Raw genomic sequence first — 23,225 nt, forward strand, 5'->3', positions numbered from 1 at the left:
GCCACTGCCAAAGAGATGATGAGATAGGAAGGTTGAATCCCCTCACAATTATCCCAGTGTCTTTGTTACAAATTCAAACAATTCCCTGTTGATGCAGTGTTTAATAATGTCATATCACTCAGTATCTCTCCATGTGGTATCCCTCACTGTGTCAGTCTATTTACTGCCTCTGTCAGCATTTCTCTCTCTTACAGATGGTCTGAGATCCTGAGTCAACAGAATTGTCCATTCCAGAGAGATGCAGCAGCACAGGCAAGGGATGGAGACTGGGATTATCGAGATCTCTGCTGGACTCAGTGCCACTCTGCATGTGTTATCCTCATTGCATCAGTCTAATTTCCCATTCTGTCTATTTCTGTCTCATGCAGGTCATCAGGATGTTCCTAACTCCTGTCTCATCCATCACCTCATTGAAACTGGTTGGTCAGCCAAGAGAAATGGAGAGGGAGATCTGGAGCCTTCAGTAATTCCTGCAGCTGGTAAGGACACTCACAGTAAACAGCACAGGGTGGAGGTAGACCAGGAAGACAGGACAGAGATATAGAGCTGGGTAAGGAACAGCAACATTCTAGACTTCATTCTCACCATCTTTTGAGGGTCCTGCTTTCACCTCTTCTGTACTAGTCCTCAATGCGACAGCACAGGGGATCGCAGGTATCAATCCTGGCCCATGCTGTGTTCGTGATCTCTGTAATATCCTCCAGTCCCGATAATCCTTCCTCTGTTTGAAATCTCCTCTAGTCCACATCATTCTCTGTGTCTCTGTCTCTGTCTCTGTCAGGTTCTCCAGTCCCTAACACCCTAATCCCTAACCTTCTCCAGTAGGTACTAAATTCCTTCATCCCTGTAAACCCTGACAGCCCTGTGTATCCCTTTAAGCTCCTCCCACCAATACCACCCTCCATGTCAATGTATTTGTCTTTAACCTCTCCATCCGCCCCATCTATGTAATCTTCTCCAGCTCCTACAACCCTTCCTTAGCTGTGAAAAATTTGTAATCTCCTTATCCTTCTCCAATTCTTTGATCTTTATCTTGTTAAATTTCACCTTCATTCCCGACACCATACCCCTCCCGACCACAGGAACCTCTTTCAGTTTGTGCAACCCTCCCCATTTGTGTAACTGTCTTCAACCCAGTAACCTGGAATTCTCCATTGCCTTCCTATCTATGTAGCCTCCAGCGCCTAGAAGCCTTCTTATATCTGTAAATGTCTTCAATCACAACAACCTTCCATATCTCTGTTAGTATACACAATAATCTCCTAGATGAAACAGCCCCCTGTCTGTGTCTCTCAGTCTGCCTGCCTCTTCCTAACTCCATCCCTATCCCTCTCTCCAGAATCTTATCCAGCTCCCTCTCTCTCTGTAAATTCCTCCAATCCCCAAACACCTTTGTCCCTCTGACATTCTTGACCAGATGTAACTGTGTTTAATTCTTAGCCTCCCTATCTCTGTAACCTCTACCCATCTGTCCAACCCCCCACTACTGAGGTGCGACTCCCTGTATTCGCCATAAGGGAGATGGAATGACAGTGAACAGATCTGATGGAACTGTCATTACGGAGGTGTAGCTGCAGAATGACCATCGCTGGGAAGTGAATACTGAAGGGTTGTTTGCATAGAGTCATAGAGTCATAGAGATGTACAGCATGGAAACCGACCCTTCGGTCCAACCCACCCACGCTGTGCAGATATCCCAACCCAATCTAGTCCCAATATGCAGACTAGGCAAAAAGCTAACAAGGTATGAAGGAAGGATGAGGTTAATGCATTAATGAGACAATCATGTGGATCTGAATTTGAAAAGTAGAGTTGAGAATAAGCAAGCAGCAGCAACCGTTAGCAGGAATTCTTTTGTAGGCACCAAACAGTGATGGGAATGTCAGTATGGTTACAGTCAGGACACTGAATGTACTTATGGCAAGGGCAGTACAGTAACGGTGTGTGACAATGGTCTCCATGCCGACTGATCCAGCAACGAGCCTGTTGGATTGAATTTGTTGGTGTGAATATAAATGGCAGAATTGTAAGGGTGTAGGAGGGGTGTAGTGGTATAGGGGATATGGTGTATTTGAATTAACAGAAGCCTTTATGCAAGTTTTAACAGGGAAAAGAACGGACAAAGGAAGCACATGGTGAGGGGAAGAAACTGACAGGACAGCGTACCTGCAGAGTTACTGCCTTTGCTGTTTGAATTCATGTATCGCTGGATATCGGAGTGCATTTATCAGATTTAAAGGTTACTGCAGATTATATCTGCAATAAATGCTTCTGCTTGTGAGTCCTATCAGATCGAATAGATTGGTTGGAGAGACAGTTTAAGACAATACAGAATTGGTAACACAACAGTATGTGATGGATGGCAGTTATAGGAAGAGGGACAGTCTCAGATAGAGTTACATAGATGGGTTAACTCCAAAAAAGGCAAGAGAGTTTAGTAGCTAGTGCAGGAGTCTTCTGTGGCTCTCCCTATTTTAAACAAATATCCTGTTTTGGAAAATGTAGCGGGTGATGGATTCACAGGGGAACGTTGCACAAACAGACAAGTTTGTGGTATGGAGACTGGCACTAATGCAACTAGAGATACGTCGGATTCCACGAAGTCAATTGTGTTAGGGGACTCGCTAGTCTGAGGTACAGACAGATGGTTCTGTGGACAGCAGAGAAATAAGCAGATTAGTGTGTTGCTTCCCTGGTGCCAGGATCAAGGATATCTCAGGAAGGATGCAGAATGTTCTGACAGGGGAGAGGGTCCAGCAAGAGGTCATTGACCAAATTGGAACCAACGACATAAAAAGGGAAAACGTTTGAGATTATGGACGGAGATTGCAGGGTGATAGGCAGAAATTTAAAAAAGAGGATCTTGACAGTAATAATATCTGTATTACTCCCGGCGCTATGAGCTAGTGAGGACAGGAATAGAGGGATAGAGCAGATGAATACATGGCTTTGGAGCTGGTGTATGGGAGAAGTATTCACATTTTTGGATCACTGGAATCTCTTTTGAGGTAGAAGGAACCTGTACCAGAAGGGCGGATTGCACCTAAATTGGAAGGGGGCGAATATACTGGCAGGAAGATTTGCCACAGCTGCTCGAGAGGTTTTAAACTAGTTTGGGTGGTGGGGGGTGGGGGGGGAGCTGGGGGCAGGGAGATAGTGAGGAAATAGATCAATCTGAGATTGGTAAACTGAGAACAGAAACGAGTCAAACAGTCAGGACGGGCAGGGACAAGGTAGGACTAATAAAGTAAACTGCATTTATTTCAATGCAAAGGGGCCAAATAGGGAAGGCAGATGAACTCAGGGCATGGTTCGGAATATGGGACTGGTATATCATAGCAGTTACAGAAACATGGCTCAGGGATCGGCAGGACTGGCAGATAATGTTCCAGGTTACAAATTCTACAGGAAAGATAGAAAGGAAGGGAGGACAGGAGGGGGAATGGAGTTTTTGATTAGGGATAGCATTACAGGGGTACTGAGGGATGATATTCCTGGAAATACATCGAGGGAGGTTATTTGGGTAGACCTGAGAAATAAGAACGGGATGATCGCCTTATTGGGATTGTATTATAGACTCCCTAATAGTCAGAGGGAAATTGAGAAACAAACTTGTGAGAAGATCTCAACTATCTGTAAGAAAGTAGGGTGATTATGGTAGGAGATTTTAACTTTCCAAACATAGACTGGGACTGCCGTAGCGTTAAGAGTCTAGATGGAGAGGAAGTTATTCAGTGTGTACAAGAAAATGTTCTGATTCAGTATGTGGATTAACCTACTAGAGAAGGTGCAAAACTTGACCTACTCTGGGGAAATAAGGCAGGGCAGGTGACTGAGGTGTCAGTGGAGGTGCACTTTGGGGCCAGCTACCATAATACCATTAGATCTTAAATAATTATGGAAATGGATAGACCAGATCTTAAAGTTGAAGTTATAAATTCGAGAAAGGCCAATTTTGACAGTATTTGGCAAGAACTTTCAAAACCTGATTGGGGGCAGATGTTCACAGGTAAATGGACGGCTGGAAAATGGGAAGCCTTCAGAAATGAGATAACAAGAATCCAAAGCAAGTATATTCCTGTTGGGATGAAAAGAAAGGCTGGTAGTATAGGGATTGCTGACTAACTAAACGGTTTGATTCATAAAAAGAAGGAAGCATATGTCAGGTATAGACAGGATAGATCGAGTGAATCCTTCGAAGAGTATAAAGGCAGTAGAAGTATACTTAAGAGGGAAATCAGGAGGGCAAAAAGGGGACATGAGATAGCTTTAGCAAGTAGAATTATGGAGACTGCAAAGGGTTTTTACAAATACATTAAGGACAAAATCATAACGAGGGAGAGAATAGAACCCCTCAAAGATCAGCAAGGCAGCCCTTGTGTGGAGATGCAGGAAATGGGGGAGATACTAAACGAGTATTTTGCATCAGTATTTACTGTGGAAACTGATATGGAAGATATAGAATGTCAGGAAATAGATGGTTACACGTTGAAAAATGTCCATAGTACAGAGTAGGAAGTGCTGGATGTCTTGAAACGTGTAAAAGTGGATAAATCCCCAGGAACCGAACAGGTGTACCATAGAACTCTGTGGGAAGCCAGAGGAGTGATTGCTGGGCTTCTTGCTGAGACATTTGTACCGTTGATAGTCACAGGAGAGGTGCCAGAAAACTGGAGTTTGGCAAACGTGGTGCCACTGTTTAAGAAGGGTGGTACGGACAAACCATGGAACTATAGGCCAGTGAGCCTGACGTCGGTGGTGAGCAAGTTGTCGAAGGGAATCCTGAAGGACAGGATGTACATGGAGTTGGAAAGACAAGGACTGACTAGGGATCGTCAACATGGCTTTAACCGTGGGAAATCATATCTCACGATCTTGATTGAGTTTTTTGAAGAAGTTACGAAGAGGGCAGAACAGTAGATGTGTTCTATATGGACTTCAGTAACGCGTTCGACAAGATTCTCCATGGAAGACTGGTTAGCAAGTTTACATCTCACGGAACACAGGGACAACTAGCCACTTGCATACAGAACTGGCTCAAAGGTTGAAGGTGGAGGTGGAGGGTTATTTTTTAGACTGGAGGCCTGTGACCAGTGGAGTACCACAAGGATCAGTGCTGGTTCCTCAATTTTTTATCATTTACGTAAATGATTTGGATGCGAGCGTAAGAGGTATTGTTAGTAAGTTTGCAGATGACAACAAAATTGGAGGTGTAGTGGACAGCGAAGAGGTTTACCTCAGAGTACAACAGGATCTTGATCAGATGGGCCAATGGGCTGAGAAGTGGCAGGTGGAGTTTATTTGAAATAAATGCGAGGTGCTGCATTTTGGGAAAGCAAAGTTTAGCAGGACTTCGACATTTAATGGCAATGGGTGTGTTGCTGAACAAAGAGACCTTGGAGTACACGTTCATTGGTCCTTGAAAGTGGAGTCGCCGGGAGGTAGGATAGTTAAGGTGGTGTTTGGTTTGCTTTCCTTTATTGGTCAGAGTATTGAGTTTTGGAGTTGGGAGGTCATGTTGCGGTTGTACGGGACACTGGTTAGGCCACTGTTGGAATATTGTGTGGAATTCTGGTCTCGTTCCTATCGGAAATATGTTGTGAAAATTGAAAGGGTTCAAGAAAGATTTACAAGGATGTTGACAGAGTTGGAGAATTTGAGGTATAAGGAGAGGCTGTACAGGCTGCGGCTGTTTTCCCTTGAGCGTTGGAGGCTGAGGGGTGACCTTCTAGAGATGTACAAAATTGTGAAGGGCATGGAGAGGATAAATAGAGAAAGTCTTTTCCCTGGCGTCGGGGAGTCCAGAACTAAAGGGCATAGGTTTAGGCTGAGAAGTGAAGGATGTTGGGTGGCACAGTGGTTAGCAATGCTCCCTCCCAATGCCATGAGACTCAGGTTCAATTCCCGCCTCAGGCTGTGTGGACTTTGCACATTCTCCCTATGTCTGCGTGGGTTTCCTCCCACAATCCAAACTTGTGCAGGCTAGGTGAATTGGCTATGCTAAATTGCCTGTACTGTTAGGTTAGGGGGATGGATCGGAGTGGTTTGTGCTTTGGTGGGTCGCTGTGGACTTGTTTCCACACTTAAAAAAATGAAAACGTGAAAGAGACCTAAGGGGCAACTTTTTCACACATACGGTGGTACGTGTATGGAATGAGCTGCCAGAGGATGTGGTGGAGGCTGGTACAATTGCAGCATTTAAAAGACATTTGAATGGTTATATGAATAGGAAGGGTTTGGAGGGATATGGGTCGGATGCGGGCAGGTGGGAATAGATTGGGTTGGATATCTGCTCGACATGGACGGGTTGGACTGAAAGGTCTGTTTCCATGCTGTACATCTCTATGCCTCGATAACTCACAGAGTGAGTTTGTAAATGCAGTTAGTGTGAATGGTATTTGGAGCAATACATGTAATTGGAAAGTTAAAGTTAGGTTGGAGTTTGTTCAAAGGGATTGGAATAGAAAGGTAAAGGCATCATGAATCAGTTGCATAGAGTGTTGGTGAGAGTGTACCTGAGGTATTGAGTGCAGTGTCGGTGACCTAATCTAAGAAAGATGACACTGATCACAGAGGACGTGCAATGGACATTCTCCAGATTAATTCCTGAGATGACAAGATTTTCTGATGGGAAGATTTGTCCTGCGACCTCTCCAGTTTCAAAGCATGAGAGGTGATCGCAGTGAAATTTCAAAAATCTATGATTCATGTGATGAGGTGGAAATAAACAGGATGTTTCTCTAGCTGTCTACTCTATATTTAAGGCAAATAATGACAGGATAAGGGATATGCCATTTAAGACCGTAATAAGGAGGAAATTCTTCCCTCAGAGGGGACTGACTAACACAGGGGCATGGAAGCCTTTTTCCAGGGCAAGATTAAGGAGAATCCCCAGATATTCTTCACGTATATCAAGTGGAACAGAACAACCAGGGAACATGTAGGGTCTATTAGTGACTTGGCAAGTTGTATCCAAACTCAACTTCATGGGAGAAGGCTGTTTGTGTGACTGGAGCCCAATTTCCCCGGTGTACCCGGTAGAGATCAGTGCTGTGTTCCGTATTATTTGTGGTATTCATAAGTGATGTGAATGTGAAGTGGGTAGGGGGAGTGTGATAAGTAAGTTTGTGTTTGACACAAAGATTGGCTGTGTGGTTGGCAGTGAGGAGGGAGGTCTTATATTACAGGAAGATTAAGATAGAATGGTCAGATGGTCAGATCAATGGCAAATGGAATGTAACTCTGATAAATATGAGGTGATGCACTTTGGAAGAAGGAAACAGACAGGGGAGGACTCAAAGAACGGCATCACACTAGGAAGCTCAGAGCGTGCTTCTCCACACATCCCTGAATGTGACTGGATATGATAATTGATGAGTTCAGCATGACTGTAGATAAAGCCTTTATTCATTGACCCAAAGATTATCCGAGTTTTATATAGCACTTCGGTAAGGCCAAATGAAATATTGTGTGCAGTTCTAGGAGCCGCGTTACAGGAAGGATGTGATTGTACTGGATGAGGTGCAGAAGAGATTCACCAGAATGCTTCCTGGGATGGACCATACGAGCTGTGGAGAGAGGCTGGGTAAGCTCGAGTTATTTATTTTGAAGCAGAGGAAGTTGAGTTGGAATGTAATTCAGATTTAAGATTACAAGGGGCATGGACAGGGTGAATAGACAACAGCTGTTCTTTTTAGTCAAAGTTTCAGATTCTTTACAGAGTGAAACCAGGGAATGGAGAATGGAGAACAGAGAAACATGACACAGCTACTTCACTTCTGCCTTCACAGAAAAATGCATAAACAAAGCCTTCCCAGCAATAGGAAAAAACCTGAGTCTGATGAGAAAATGATGTGGAATGAAACTAGTAAATAAACTAATTTGGAGAAATTATTGGAACTGAAAATAATGGGCATAGAAAAAAAAACAACACAGATTGATGAAATGGGAAACATTTGAGAAACTCACTGGTAGATTAATTAAAGAAAATACAATAGAGGCACTGAACTAGGATTTTCAGCAAGGATTTTAATAGAGTCCCAACCCTAGTAAGCAAAGTAAAAGCACATGGGAAAGGGGGTAATATATGAACATGGTGTTAAAATGGGAGTGTTGACAGGAAACAATGAGGAGGAATAAATGGATGGGTTTCAGTTTGGAAGGCTCATGAGTCATCACAATGATTGATGCTGGGGCGCCAGATATTCACAATACATCTCAAACATCTCGTTGAGGGATTCAAATGCAAAGTTTCCAAGTCTGCTGACGGAACTAGGATTTTGAAAGTGAGGAGAATGTGAAAAAAACTTAAAGGAGAATGAAACAAACGGAGTGAATGAGTAAACATGTGGCAGATGAAGAGCAGTGTGGATAGATATGATGTTGTCTACTTTGTTGTGAAACACTAAAGTTCCAGCCAACCATTGGAAAAGGAAGTGGTTGAGAAATGTCGATCTATGAAGGGAACTGCACTTTTCTTCTGTTATTGTTTAGACAGACATCTGTGTTCCATGCAGGGCAGTGAGTTCTGCAGAAAGAAGCCAATACAGGGAATACATTGGCACACTGACCAGTTTACACAGACCCACCAAGTGGGGAGCTGTAACATTGAAAAGGATCTGGGATCTCCCTGTACACCAGTCACTGAAAGCAATATTGCAGGAGCAGAAAGCAGTCAGGAAGATAAATTGTTGTTGACCATCATTTCAGAAGGACTGGAGTCCAGGGGTAAGGGTGTCTCAGTGCAGCTGTACAGGCCCTTGGTGAGACCTCAACTCGAACATTGTGCAGTGTTGTGTGCAGTTTTGGTCTCCGTACCTAATAAAGAACAAACCTGACATTGAGGGAGTGCAGCGAAGGATGACCAGACTGATCTCTGGGATGACAGACTTTTTGTGGAGCAGAGTTTGGGGCAACTGAGCCTGTATCGCATGGGGTTTAGGAAGATGAGTGGAGATCTCAGTGAGATATATAAAACACTGACAGGGTGAGTTAGATTGGAAGCAGTGATGATAATTCCCCTGGCTGGGAAGTCTAAAACAAGAGGCCACAGTATTAAATACAGATGGGTCACATTGCATTTAGATACGAATAAATGTCTGCACTCAGAGACTGGTGAACCTGGGAATTCTCTCTCACATAAGGCTGTGGAAGACAAGGCACTAAAGACTAATAAGGATGTCTAGACACCAAAGGATGGGGGAGAGGGCAGGAGTATGGTGTAGAAATAAAGGGTCAGCAATCATTATATTGAATTGGATAGCAAACTCGACAGACCAAGGGGACGACCACAGTTCCTATTTTATAGCTTCACAAGGTTAATCACATTAAGGGGTGTGTAAAGTGTGTCGGGAATGTGGATTGAGGAGATGTTCAGACATTAACTAGAATGGGGCAGGCTCAGTGTGCTGTATGGCCTATTACATTCCCGATGTTTCTGTGCGGTTTGTGGGAAAGCTCTGTAAATGTTGTCACAAGTTCACAGATGTTAGGAAGGACGTCTCTGCTGGCTCAACAGGACTGTGTTTCCCGTTCCCTTTTCCATAGCGAGGTTGGGGGCTGGGTGTTCTGTCAGGTTTTATCCTTTTAGACTTCAGAGCAGTTTGATACGATAGAGTGTCTTGCTTGGCCTTTTCAGAGACCATTGAAGAGTGCATCACATGTCTGTGTGTTTGGAGTCACTTTTAGGCCAGACCAGGAGGGCACGGGAGATTCACTTCCTGAAAGTACATTGGGGAAGGAAATTGGTGTTTACAATCGACATTGACTTCAAGGCCATTGTTACTGACACCAGATTTGAGATCTCGATATTTTATTAATTGTTTTTAACTTCCACCAGCTGCCAGAGCATTAGCCTGGTCTGGATTATTCATCCAGTGACTTTTCCAAAACAGCACCATCTCCACATGGGGACCGATCGGAAACCACACTGAGCAAGTTTATGTCTGTGCTGCTTGACAGCTCTATCAAAACGAACTCCCAATTTGACTATCATGATGAGGCTGAGAGGGTTGTAATTGTCCAGATTGTAATTATTCCCCGACACTGAGTAATTTTCCACATTGCCAGGGAGATGTCAGAGTTGTAGCTGGAAGGAAACCGCTTCCCCAGGGGCACGGCTTGTTGTACAGCACAAGTCTTCAGTCCTATTGCAGGAATGGGGTCAGGACTCATTGCATTTGCCTCTCTACTGTGTTCAGCTTTTTCTTCATGGCACGTGCAGCGAATTGAATTGGTTGAAGACTGATCTGTGATCCTGTGGGCATCATGATGACGGTGAATTGAATTATCGACTCAACACCCCTGGCTGAGGATGGTACAGATACTATTTCCTTGTTTTTTACACTGATGTGCAGAGCTGATCCATTGATAGAATGGGGATAATTGTGAAGCCCTCTCTAACAGTTAGTTGTTTAATCGACTATCACGATTTTTGGCCAGATATGGCTGGCTGCAGAGGTTTCATCGGGGTGTATTGACCTTGTGACAATTTATCTCTCTCGAACGTACGATTTGGTTTTATTTGATTTGATAGGATTCATTGTCGCATGTATCTAAGTAGAGTGAAACTCTTTGTTTATACACAGTTCTGGCAGATCATAGTGAGGGTTGGAGCTGCCTTTTTTTAGAGACATGAAGTGGCCGAAATTTAAAAGTCTACTTCAGCTGTCTGTTTCTGAAGAGCCACAAAATAGACAGAAATTAAAATAGATTGCTTCAGCATCAGTGAAAAAAGGGCCTTTGAAAAGGGAATTATTCCAAAGCAAAAGAAAGGATAATCTGATTCGCAAGATTCTGAAACATGCCAATATAGTGGTAAAGAAGGTTCTTTTTAAAAAAAAAAAGATGATTTGTAACAAAACACAGATGAAAAAATGAAATTGTAGCACAAAAACTTTAAAGAATCACTACAAAAAGTAACTTATTCTGATCTCAGTAAGGATTATTTTCATCCACAAAAACAGCATCTCAAGTTATCTTTCAGAAGCTAGCTGTGCCTTTGAAACTGTTTACAATAGTAATAAGTTCTAGTTAAATATCTGGTAAATAATCATGGACACAGATTTCAACATAATAATAAAACCTTAAAGAGATACCTGGCTTGTCTTGTCGAATTCACGAAGAAAAAGGTTAACCGTGGAAATAATAATATTACGTATTTTGTATCAGAATCAGCTTTTTACTGTAAAATGTGATCACGGAATTTGATAAGAGATAGCCTGCCCATTGGAGAATAGAACTCATGCAATCCTTCAAGATAAACAATGAGGGATATGACTGAAAAGAGCAGAGCCCCGAACTTTGGAATGCATTATAGAAAGATCCCAAGGCCTAGAGATAACAACAATCGTTAAAATTCCGAAACAAATAAGAACCTCGGGCTGTCCATCGGAGTGTCCATCAATGATCAGTTGTTTTACAAGATTGATTCTGCAGAAGGGGAGTGGATGGTACACTGACAAAGTTGTTTATGATCATTGCAACACAGAACGTATAAAAATACTGTCTTTTTACTGTAAACTCGAAGTGTGTCATTGATTTGCCGTCTGATCTGAGCTAGAGATTAAGGAAACGATTGTTTTCTCATGTCAAAGTCAGATTCGAGGAAGATCCTTTGGTATTCTCCCAGCATTAACCAGGTTTTGCTTGAATTAAAGTCCATTCCGTGCCTGTGTCCTGTCTGCCTCCAGAGTCTTTGTCCCTCGCTGGGGAATCTCGCTCCTACAATAAGCAAGGCCATATAGATCATAGGGTAAAGGAAAAACTTAGACTGAGACATACAGGCTACACCAGAAAGGGCATGCAATAGGCAACATCAATGTGAGCAAGATCAGCATTATTTGAAGTTAGAGAGTCCATTCCTCATTTTAATCGTGGGCTGGGACGATGCTGTTCATGAGCCGCTGGTTTGTGTGTTCAAGATTCTGTATTGTCTGCATGATGGAAGAGATTGCAGGAGATCCAGGGTGCGATGGGTCTTTGATAATGTTGTCAGCCTTTCCACGGCAGTGAGCTGTGTAAATGGAGACAATGGATGGGACGTTGGTTTCCGTGATGGCATGGGCTGTGTACACAAACTTCTGTCATTTCTCTTACTGTCCTGGGCACGGCTGTGGCCACACCAGGTCATTATGCACCCAGATACTTTGCTGTCAGTGGTGCATTTGTAGACATTGTTGAGGGTCCTTGTGGACATGTCAAATGTCCTGAGCTGCCAGAGAAAGAAGAGGCGTTGTTGTGCCATCTCGGCTGTCACATCTACATGGGAGGTCGGTTATCGTCACTCCGAGCAACTTAATGCTTTCCACTCTTTCAACTTCAGTTCCATTGATGCAGATGGGGGCATGTTCTCCTCATTTCTTTCTGAAGTCATTGATCAGTTGGTTAGTTCTGCCGATGTTAAAAGAGAGGATGGTCTCAGTGCAGCATATCACTAAGTCCACTATTTCGGTTCTGAATTTTGACTTGTTATCATTACGTACCTGTCCTACTATGATGGTGTCATCAGTGAACATGTAGATGGCATTCGTTCAAAATTTGGCAACACAGTCGTGGGTGTACAGGGCGTATAGTAGGGGGCTGAGGACACATCCTTTGGGATTTCAGTGTTGAATGTTATCATGGAAGAGACACACTTCCCTATTTTCACTGATTGTGTACTGTGGGTCAGAAAGCTGAGGATCCAATTTCAGAGGGCAGAGCCAAGACTAAGATCAGGGAGATTTGTGATCAGTCTGAAGGGAATAATGGTGTTGAAGATGAACCTAGAGTCAATGAGCAGGAATCTGACGTGGGTGTCCTTGTTGTCCAGGTGTTCCAGGGATATGGCACCCATTATGTACCCATTCCACTGGTAGGAAAATTGTAGGGGATCGAGGCAGGCTGGGAGACTGGAACTGATGTGGGCCATGACTAGACATTCGAAGAACTTCACTCCCCTTAGTCTCCAGCGCTCTAAAGAGGAATGTCCCAGCTTATCCAACCTCTCCCTATGACTCAGACCCTTGAGTCCTGGCAACATCCTTGTAAAGTTCCAGTTTAATACCATCCTTCCTACAGCAAGGTGACCAAAGCTGAACACAATGCTGAACTTGAACATATTTGGAACTAAGTTTTACTCTGCTGCCAATTATTATGCTGCTGTGATATTGTTTTTTTTTTGTGTTATTCTGAAATCTTATTATTCATTGAATCCTCTGACGGCAATCCCCTCCGGTGAACGTTCTCCTGACTGCTTGAATTTGAATCAATCTATTCTGTTTGGACTGATATTTTGATGCCGCTGTATATCAGAGAACAGGAAGAGATGATGGATGATTGTGCAGTGTGTCTCCTTTACTGAACCAGATTGACTCTCCAGGTACCTAAAGCTTTTATTGCGTGCCAGAGTACCTCAGAATCGTTACATCACAGAAGGAAGCTATTTAGCCCATTGTAGGTCCATGCACACAGAACATTACTGCTCAGTACCCACAACATCCTTCAGCACTGCTGACAGATCCACCAACCTTACTGACAACCGTAAATTTACTAACTCATCCTTCTATACCCTCATTAAGGTCATTTTCAAAAGGACAAACAACAGTCACTCCAAAGCAGATCCTTGCACTATACCACTAGCAACTAAACTCCAGGATGAACATTCCCCATCAACTACCACCTTCTGTCTGCTTTCAGCTAGCCGATTTGTGATCCAAACGCTAAATCACCCACAATTCCACGTCTCCATATTTTCTGGGAGAAAGTAAGGACTGCAGATGTTTGAGATCAGGGTCGAGAGTGTGGCGCTGGAAACGCACAGCAGGTCAGGCAGCATCCGAGGAGCGAAGAGAAAATGAAGACTGCAGATGCTGCAGACCATAAAACTGATTCCTGATGAAGGGCTTACAAGAGAAACATCAACTTGCATGCATCTTGGATGCTACCTCATCTATTCTGCTTTTCAAACACCACACTCTCCATATTTTCTTCAATAGCCGACCATGGGGGACCTTATCAAACGCTTCACTGAAATCCACATACCTCACTTTACTCTTATCCACCTGTTTGGTCACCTTCTCAATGAACTCGGTATGATTTGTGAGGCATGACATACCCTTCACAAAACCTTGTTGACTATTCCGAATCAAATGTTTCCTTTCTAGATGATAGTAAATCCTATCTCTTATAATCCTTTCCAACACTTTCCCCACAACCAAAGTAAGACAGGTATATAATTACCAGGGTTGTCTCTTCTCCATTTCTTGAACAGAGGGACAACATTTGCTGTCCTCCAATCTTCTGGCATTATTCCTGTAGACAATGGTGATGTAAAAATCCGAACAGTTGGTTGCGTAAACTCCTCCCTAGCTTCTCAGAGAATCCTAGGATAAATCCCATCTGGCCCAGGGGACATATCTATTTTCACACTCTCCAGAACGTCTAACATCTCGACGTTACGAACTTCAATCCCGTCTAGACTAATAGCCTGTTTCTCAGTATTGGCCTTGACAGCATTTTCTTTTTCCATTGTGAATCCTGATTCAAATATTAATTTACAGCCTGTCCTATCTCCTCAGACTCCACACACAACTTAACACAACTGTGTTTGATTGCCACTAATCTTCATTCGGTGATTCTTTTATTCGTGACATGCTGATAGAAAGCTTGAGGGTTTTCCGCGATCCTACTTGCCAAAGACTTGTCATGCTCTATCCTGGCTATTCTTAGCTTTTTTAAAAAGTCCTTCCAGGCTAACTTGTAACTCCCAAGCATCCGAACTGAGCCTTCATGTTTCATGTTTACATAAGCCTCCTTCTTCCTCTTGACAAGAGATTCAACTGCTTCAGTAAACCACAGCAGCCTCACTCAACCATTTCCTCCTTTCCTGGCAGGTATAAAATTATCAAGGACACACAGTAGCTGTTGTTTGAAAAAGCTCCACACTTAAATTGTACCTATCCTCTGCAGTTTCCTTCCCCAACCTATGCATCCTAAAACCTTTCCTAATCGCATCATAATTACCTTTCCCCCAGCTATAACTCTTGTCCTGCAGTATACACCTGTCCCTTTCCATCGCTAAGGTAAACATAACTGAATTGTAGTCACTATCAGCAAAGTGTTCACCAACATCCAAATCTAACACCTGGTCTGGTTCATTACTCAGTACCAAAGCCAATTTGGCCTCGGCCCTTGTTGGCCTATCTACATACTGTGTCAGGAAACCATTCTGCACACATTGGACAAAAACTGACCCATAAAGTATTTCTGCTGTACCATTTCGAATCAATATTTGGAAAGTTAAATTCTTCCATAACAAATGCTCTGTTATTTTCGCTCCAATTCAGTATCATCTTTTTAATCCTTTCCTCTACATCTCTGGAACATTTCAGACGGCAATAGAGAACTTTCAGCAGAGTGACCTCTCCGTTTTTGTTTCTAACCTCTTCCCATACGACCTCACTAGACGAGTCCTTATCAAGCATCCTTTATAACAACGTAATGCTGTCTTTGAATATCAATGCCACGCTAACCTCCCCCACCCCAACCACCACCCCCGCCCCACTGTTAGTACTTTCCTTTTTTTCAATGAAGCATCTAAACCCCGGACCCTACAACGATCAGTCCTGTCCCTGCTCTATCCATTTCTCCAAAATGGCCAAAACATCAAGCTGTACAACAGCCCAATTTGGAAACAGGGATGTTAAACGAGGGTGAGTTGGATAGATCAGAAGACAGCATGAGGGGAGATAGAAAGGAACGGACAGAAAATGGAAGTTTTATTTAGAAATTCTCACGCACTGCAAGGCCTTTATCTATGGTCATACCGTTTGAGCACTGTGCGGATACTGGCTGTGGTCCTAGAGCATTTATCGCCAATAATATCACAGAGCTGAATTGCTGACAGTTAAACAGAGTCCAAAAGGCCAAGTGATTTTTTATTTTTCTACACTGAGAATGTAATTTAATTTAAACAGACTGGGTGAACAGCAGCAGGAACTGAGAACCCCCTCAATACTGAGATAATGCACCAGAGAATCTCAATGAGGTGGATCAATGACAGAGGGGAAATCAGCATTTCAGCTGTGGATCAAATAATGATTGAGAAAGATTGCACACCACTTCCGTGGTTTTCTAATGCACATTTCAATTTATGTAGCTCAATATCACGAGTGTATCTTATTTCTTCGTACTTCCCATAGTTTACTACGGACAGAAAATCATTTTGTCCCTGTATTTTGTGTTCAATAAACAGAACTAATACGGTGATAAAGTCCATGTTTTTTTAACATGGTTTACATGATTGGACCCATCAGTGGGTCAGCAGGTTGGAGCAATTGTTGAAGGCCTTCCAGCACTCAGGTAGCTGAAGGGCCTCTTCCCAGTGTGGACCCGCCAGTGCTTCAGCAGGGAGGAATTGCTGAAGGCCTTCCCACACTTGGGGGAGAGGCCTTTCAGCTGTCCCAAGTGCAGGATGGCCTTCAGCATTTCCTCCACCCTGAAGCACTGGTGGGTCCACACGGTGGAAGACTTAACAGACTCTGAGAACGTTCCTCTCACTCCACGCCACTCCCCATTTCGATTGAGAGAGAGAGAATCAGTCTTTAACTAAACTCTTCCAACATTTATACAGTGCATTTGGTGTGTGATCATACTTCACGTTATCCACCATCGTGACAGGAGCCACAATACCTTCATTCTAAAACAGATAACCATTCCCACCAGCTTCTGATCCCCACAGAGAACATGGGTCTGTCTTCTTGGAGATGGAAGATGTCTCCTTGAGGCTTGGCACAAAACATTTGGCTTCCTTCCTCACTGCCGACAAAACACATTAAAGAATCATTTGTTCCACAGGCAATGGAGCCACGAGGAACATTGTGAGCAGTCTACGAGTGCAGTCTCTGCTCCATTCGTTTTCCAGGTTGGAGCATCAAAGACACCCTCCTATTCCTGTGTAAGTGTCTCGAGGGGTGAATGGTCTCCTCCTGGTTCCATAGAACAGGTTTAGGGGTCTTACTGGACTCTGCCTGTTCCTGTTTAACAGTTCAATGTGCTGACCAGACGCCTCCTCTTCCTGTGGAACAGGCAGGAGGATTGAATGGGCTGTCCCTCTTCTTAATCAGTCATTTCGATGGGCTGAATAGTTTCCACATATCGGGATGTAACCAGCTTGAGGTGCTGAATGAGCTTCTCTTTTAATTGTGGAAATTTGCAGTGCCTGGCCGTTCTGTTACATGAAAGTTACTGACACTTTAACAGCCCAAATGTGAATGTTGTTTGGGTCTTGCTGAATATGGACACAGACCGGTTCAGGAGCTGAGTGGGGACAAAATGTTCTGAATATTGTGTGATCTTCAGTGATCACTCCGCTTCTGATCTTGGGACAGATGGGGGGCGTCGGGAATGGGGGCACATAGACGTTGACGAAGGAGCTGAAGATGTTTGTGCTGAGGAAGTTAATCTGAGGATCTCCTGAAGAGATGTCCCGGGACTGAGAGCATTGTCGGCCACCGACCACAAACATCTTCCTTTGTGCTCTGAAAACCCCAACCAGTGAGGAGGTTAGACCTGATTCTCATTAAGATCAAATAAGTAGGTGGTCCCGATGACATCCTCAGTCAACTACTGCCTTGATATCAAGGCCATTCACTCTTTCCTGAGCCCCTGTGTTCACCTCTTGTTCAAATCAATAGGTAACGGTGTATGTGTAGAGTGTTTTCCTCTCACAGAGGGTACTCAATGTCAGGAATTATCTGGACTAGAGAGTTAGGGGAGCTACATTGCTGAAAGTATTTAAAGAGGTGGTACATGAATCGTTGACCTGTCAGAGAGCTGAGGAGTGTGAAGAACTGGGCATTAAGGAGTTAATGCTAACAGTAGATCAGCCATGATCGTATACAATGACTTGATCGTCCGAATTACCTATTCCTGTTCCTTATGCTTTCATTTTCTGTAATTTCAAAGTAAACGGCTGTAATTTTCCTGGATGTACTGTTATTGTATGTTGTAATCAGAGCTAGCAAAGCATTTTTGTGAGTGAGGTTTGGAGCTTTATTCATAACGAATCCTGGTCTAGACCAAGACCAATAAATGAAGCACAAGTTGCAGTGAGGGAGCACTCTGTAAACAGACCAGAGGCGTCTTTCAAAACCAACCTGGATTTCCAAATAACATTTTCCAATCTGTGCGTGACAGTTGTGAGGGATTATTTGAGATCCTGTGTTACTGTGGACCAGGTATTTGGAGCAAGTGGCCCCCATCTGCACCTTGCAGGAGCTGTGAGAGGCTGAATGCACCATCGTAACCCGGGACTGTGGAGCAACAGTGGGTCATCAGACACTTTGTCATGGCTCTACCATGCACTATGATCTGATGAAGGTTTCAGCACCACTTTTCTGTCAGTGTACCATTTCCCGACATTCATTTGTCTTTCAAATGTCTTACATAGATAATTCTGAACAAATGGAAATATCCAGGCATCACAATCTTCTGTGGAAGGGAATTCACACCTTAACAACCCTTTGTGAATCTCTTGTTCGTGTTCTGACTAATGTTGGAGGGTCACTCATGTCTTTTCCCACTCCTCTATTGGTGAAAGCAAATTTTAAATTTAACCAGTTGAGTGCTGTGTCCAATGATATAGGTATCGGACTGGGTAATTTTCTGGAAAAATCAGAGACACAGAAAGTTAAACTGTGAACAAATGGTAAAATGATAGAGTGTCCCAAACATGTTTCTGACTTCGAACTTATTCTGCTCACACAAATGTCTGGGAAAGCGGATTTCTTCCCAGAACAGTTGGTTTTGGCTGAATTCCCTTTGTTTTGAGCTGTACAGAGATTCCTATGAATCCTCATCAGGAATCCTCCGTGAGTGGTAAAGATGACTCAGGATTTTTGTGCTCTTACACCTTGTTTTCAGGCAGAACAAAGTAAGAGAGAGAGAGAGAGAGACCAATTGGGTGCGGCTTCTGAAGCAAGTAATATTTTTCTCCGTCTCTGTGCGGAAAAATTCAAGAATATCAACTGAACACCAAACTGGATCATGTGCACTCTCCATGTACATTCTCTGGAATGGATGATAATAGACTGTATGCTGTATGCAGCATCATTGCTGTTGTTGTGAACAGTGCCTTTCATTAGCAAAAGAAAATAATGTGCCCGTTTAATGATTTGATGAGATGCTTATATGCATCTGCGTAATTTTTAAAAATGGGTTGATATCTTCATAATATTTGTGTTAATACCAATGCATCTCATTCAAAAGATTATTATCTAGCTTTCGTCTTCTTAACAAGAGAAAATATGTATCCAGCTGAAAGACTTCTCTGAAAATCGTGGTTCAGTAAGATTTCTCATCTAAGATCTAAACAGATAATCCCCGATAACAAAAGGCCTTCATTTCAGGAATGAGTAAAGGGAAGCATCTTTAAACATCTTTGAAAGGAATTGTATCCGTTTTTTTAGTTTAGAGGATCAGAACTGCACCCAATGTATCTGATGTGGTCTCAGCAATGCCCTGTACAGATCCAGTGAAATATTCCTAATTAAATCCAATACCCGTTGCCACAAACATTATCATTCCACTTACTTTCTAAATCACTTGCTGCATCTGCAGACAGACTTCATATGATTCATGTACCAAGAATATGAAAAACATCTGCATCACAGAGTTCTCCAATCTCTCTCCATTTAAATTGTTCCCGACTGCAATAGACAACTCACATTATATTATTTCTGCTGAGGGTACGCTCACTAACCTTCCCTGTCTACATCATAATGCAGATTCACTCCCTCCATTTGAAGATCTATTGAATGATCATTTTGGTGTACAAGGTAGTTCAGCTTTGATCCATTCCGTCCTTCATCGAGATATTTTACAAAGATTATTTATCAGTGATGACCCTACAGTGATCGCTGAGTCAAGACTAGTTACAGTTTTGTTTAAAAAGATCATATATCACTACTCTCTACTTCCTGTTAGTGACAGCATCCCTGTTCCTGTGCAGCCATTCAGGCGGGTTGAATGGCCTCGTCCTGGGCTGTGTAATGTACTCAACGAGCTGAATTACTTCATCCTATATTCCAGTGTAATTCTTTGGAGGGGCAGAATGGTCTCCTCCCGTCTAATTGTAACGATCCAGTCAGGCTGAATGGGATAGTCTGTAATCACACTCAGTGGTGGATTGAGGGATCAACACATGGGGTAGGGACAGCAGTATATGTCTGTAACTGCATCGAGTGGTAGATTGAGGGAACAACACATGGGGTAGGGACAGCAGTATATCTCTGTAACGGCCAGGAGCGTGGATTGAGGGAACAACACATTGGAAAGGTGCAGCAGTTGGCCGTTTAGCAGCACCATTCAGAATGGTCATGGCTGATCCGAGTGTGTCTGACCATCCATTTCCTGTCTGTTCCCAATAAACATTGACTCTCCTGTCCGGCAAACATCAGTCAAACTCAAATTAAAATACCTAAATTAACCGAGTCTCCACTGCTCCCTGAGGATGAGGACACCACAGATAGCTCAACAGTAAAGGGAAAGGGACATCCTTCTTTCATTGTGGGACACAGTTTTTAAAAACTGTGTTGACCTCATATCAAATCACTGTCCCTTTTCGGATAAAGTGGTACAATAACTAGGAATAGACATTTACCATTCTCCCCTCCAATCTTTTCCCACATTACCACTGACTCTTTCCAATCAAATATGCTGCTGCTGCTGTCTCAGGAAGAGAATACCAGATAGCATAACACCACACGAGCATTAAAAAAGGAGCAGAATTAGACCATTTGGCCGATCGAGTCTGATATACCTTAAAGTCATTTCTATAATGTTCCTCAACATCATTCTCTTACCTTCTCCCAGAATCCTTGATCTCTATATAAATCAGAAACTAATTTATTTGTGACTTAATGGCAATCATGTCTGTGTCTTAATGTGTACTTAAGTGTGTGTTTGTCCATGTACTTGTTACTTTTGTATTTGTGTGACTATGTCTGTCTGTCTTTATATCAGCCAGTGCGTTTCTATCTGTGATTGTGTCCATTTGTGTGTGACTGTTTATGTCTTTGTGTGCTTCTCCGTGTGTGCATGCTTATCTCCTTGTATGCATTGTACATGTTAGTATATTGGGGTATTTACCAATAGTCTGTGTATTTCAATGCCTGCATCTCTCTGCAATGGGGTATCTGTTCTTCTACGAGTGAGAGAGATGAGGTTGGAACTGACAGTAGGTTTGAATTGAGAATTGCTCTTTACTAAACACTGCTCCTTATTCGGTTGGTGGGACGTGGATGTTTCAGAATCTCCACACAAGGCCTCCTGGTCCTCTCCAGCTCTCTCCAGGATCCTCCCCACATATCAGGGTAGGGGTATGAGGGAACGGATATCTGGCACTCCACCACCCGGTGTGGCCCTTTCTGTCCCATTCCAGGCTGTTTCTCCTGGAATGGGCGAAAGGGAGGGAATGAGTGAGGGTGGGAGTGGATGGACCTGCTGTTAGTGCTGTACTAGGTGAGGTGTGACATGGTGAGGTAGCCGGAGGGAGTCTGCCCATAGTGTTGTATCCCTGTAGTGCTATTACTGTGCGGAGCTATTGCATCAGGGACAGAAAATGTGGGGGAGGGAAGGTGCTGAATTCAACAGTGAGTTTACTCGTACTTGAGCCTTTTTGGAGTGTGAGTCTTGGTCGAGGGTAGGTGCTTTAAGAGACATACAGTGAGTGTGAGGGAGCAGTGAGAATATACGGTGACACTTATCCTGACAGAGCGGAATGGATATTGATGCTTGTCCTATATTGCTGGACCTGTCTTCAGATCATCTCAGCATCGAGGTGAACCTCCCTGAATGTCTTATCCAAGTCTATCACTAATAACGACACAGGCCCTGTCCCTCAGATTCCACAGAATGGGTTTGGGTGGGTCTTACAAATAGCAAGGAGAAACAAAGTTGTTGTGTTATATATCTGAACCAAAACTGTCACGCAAATATTTTGCATCATATGCTCTGGAAATTATATATGCAACTATACTCAAAGGGAAGCTATGACATACTGATATTATCGCTGGGCTCTGAACCCAGAGACCCAGGTAATGTTCTGGGGACATGGTTTCAAATCCTGCCATGGCAGATTGTGGAATTTGAATTCAATATGTATCTGGGATCAAGGGTTTATGATGATCAGGAATCCATTCCTGATTGTTGGAAAAACTCATCTGGTTCACTAGTATCCTTGAGGGAAGGAAACGGCTGTTCTTATCTGGTCTGGCCTGCATGTCACTCCAGATCCAAGGCAACGCTGTTGACTCTTAACTGCGCTCTGGTATGGCCAGTAAATGCTGGTTATCGAGCTAAGCCCTCATCCTGTGAACGAGTAACAAATACTCGTGGATCCTGCAGTAATAATGGGTGGTGTCAAGTTGCATCGAAACTGAGTTAACTAAGTGACTGCTAATGTTGTGAAAAATAAATTCCTTAAGTGTACATCAGGTAGGTTGGAGAGTATGTTGTGAACCAAACTAGAGAGCAGATTATTTTGGATTTGGTGTTGTGTGATACTGATTAAGGATGATCAGCCATGATCATATTGAATGGTGGTGCAGGCTCGAAGGGCAGAATGGCCTACTCCAGCACCTATTGTTTATTATCTATTGTGTGGTCGGAAAGACTAATTACTAACCTTCCTCTGAAGCAGCTTTGGAGGAATAGTGACATTAATATGTCGTATTTTACACGGTGTCTGTATTCAATGTGGAATGTGTGAACATTCTGGTCAAACATCATGGAAGCCCAGAGGTTAGAGGGTCAAGTTCACTCCAGTGAATTGGGAAAGTACAATCTCACATTCAGTAGGAGAACAATGATTGTTAGACCCATATAGTCTTACAGCACGGCGACAGGCTATTCGGCCCAAACTGATCCATTCCGAACAAAGTATCCATTCACACTAACCCCATTTCCCTGCCATTTCCCTGTATCCTTCTAATCCTTTCCTACCTCTATATTTGTCCAAATGTATTTCAAATTTTGTGAATGTACCCGCCTCAACTACTTCTGCTGTCAGCTTATCCCATATGCATACCACCCTGTGTGGAAAAGAAATTGCCCCTCAAGTTCCCTTTTACTCTTTCCCCTCTGACCTTAAATTGATTCTCTCTAGTCCGTGACTGTCCAACCCTGGGGAAAAAAAGACTCTATCCATGCCTCCCGTGACCTTATACACTACTATCAGATCCCCC

At 43.2% G+C, this 23,225-nt stretch overlaps 1 long non-coding RNA gene across 2 annotated transcripts; it reads left to right on the top strand.

The window, feature by feature from the left end:
* The first annotated feature begins 272 nt into the window (after nt 1-272).
* On the top strand, nt 273-10,421 carry LOC140471404 (uncharacterized). Of its 2 annotated transcripts, none has more exons than XR_011956994.1 (3): nt 273-479; nt 7,477-7,585; nt 9,839-10,421. It is a non-coding gene; the product is annotated as an uncharacterized lncRNA (long non-coding RNA). The 2 variants fall into 2 exon arrangements; XR_011956993.1 differs by lacking the exon at nt 273-479 and adding an exon at nt 487-550.
* The last annotated feature ends 12,804 nt before the right edge of the window (nt 10,422-23,225 follow it).

Source organism: Chiloscyllium punctatum, unplaced genomic scaffold, assembly GCF_047496795.1.
Source record: "Chiloscyllium punctatum isolate Juve2018m unplaced genomic scaffold, sChiPun1.3 scaffold_77, whole genome shotgun sequence".
Lineage (NCBI taxonomy): Eukaryota > Metazoa > Chordata > Chondrichthyes > Orectolobiformes > Hemiscylliidae > Chiloscyllium > Chiloscyllium punctatum.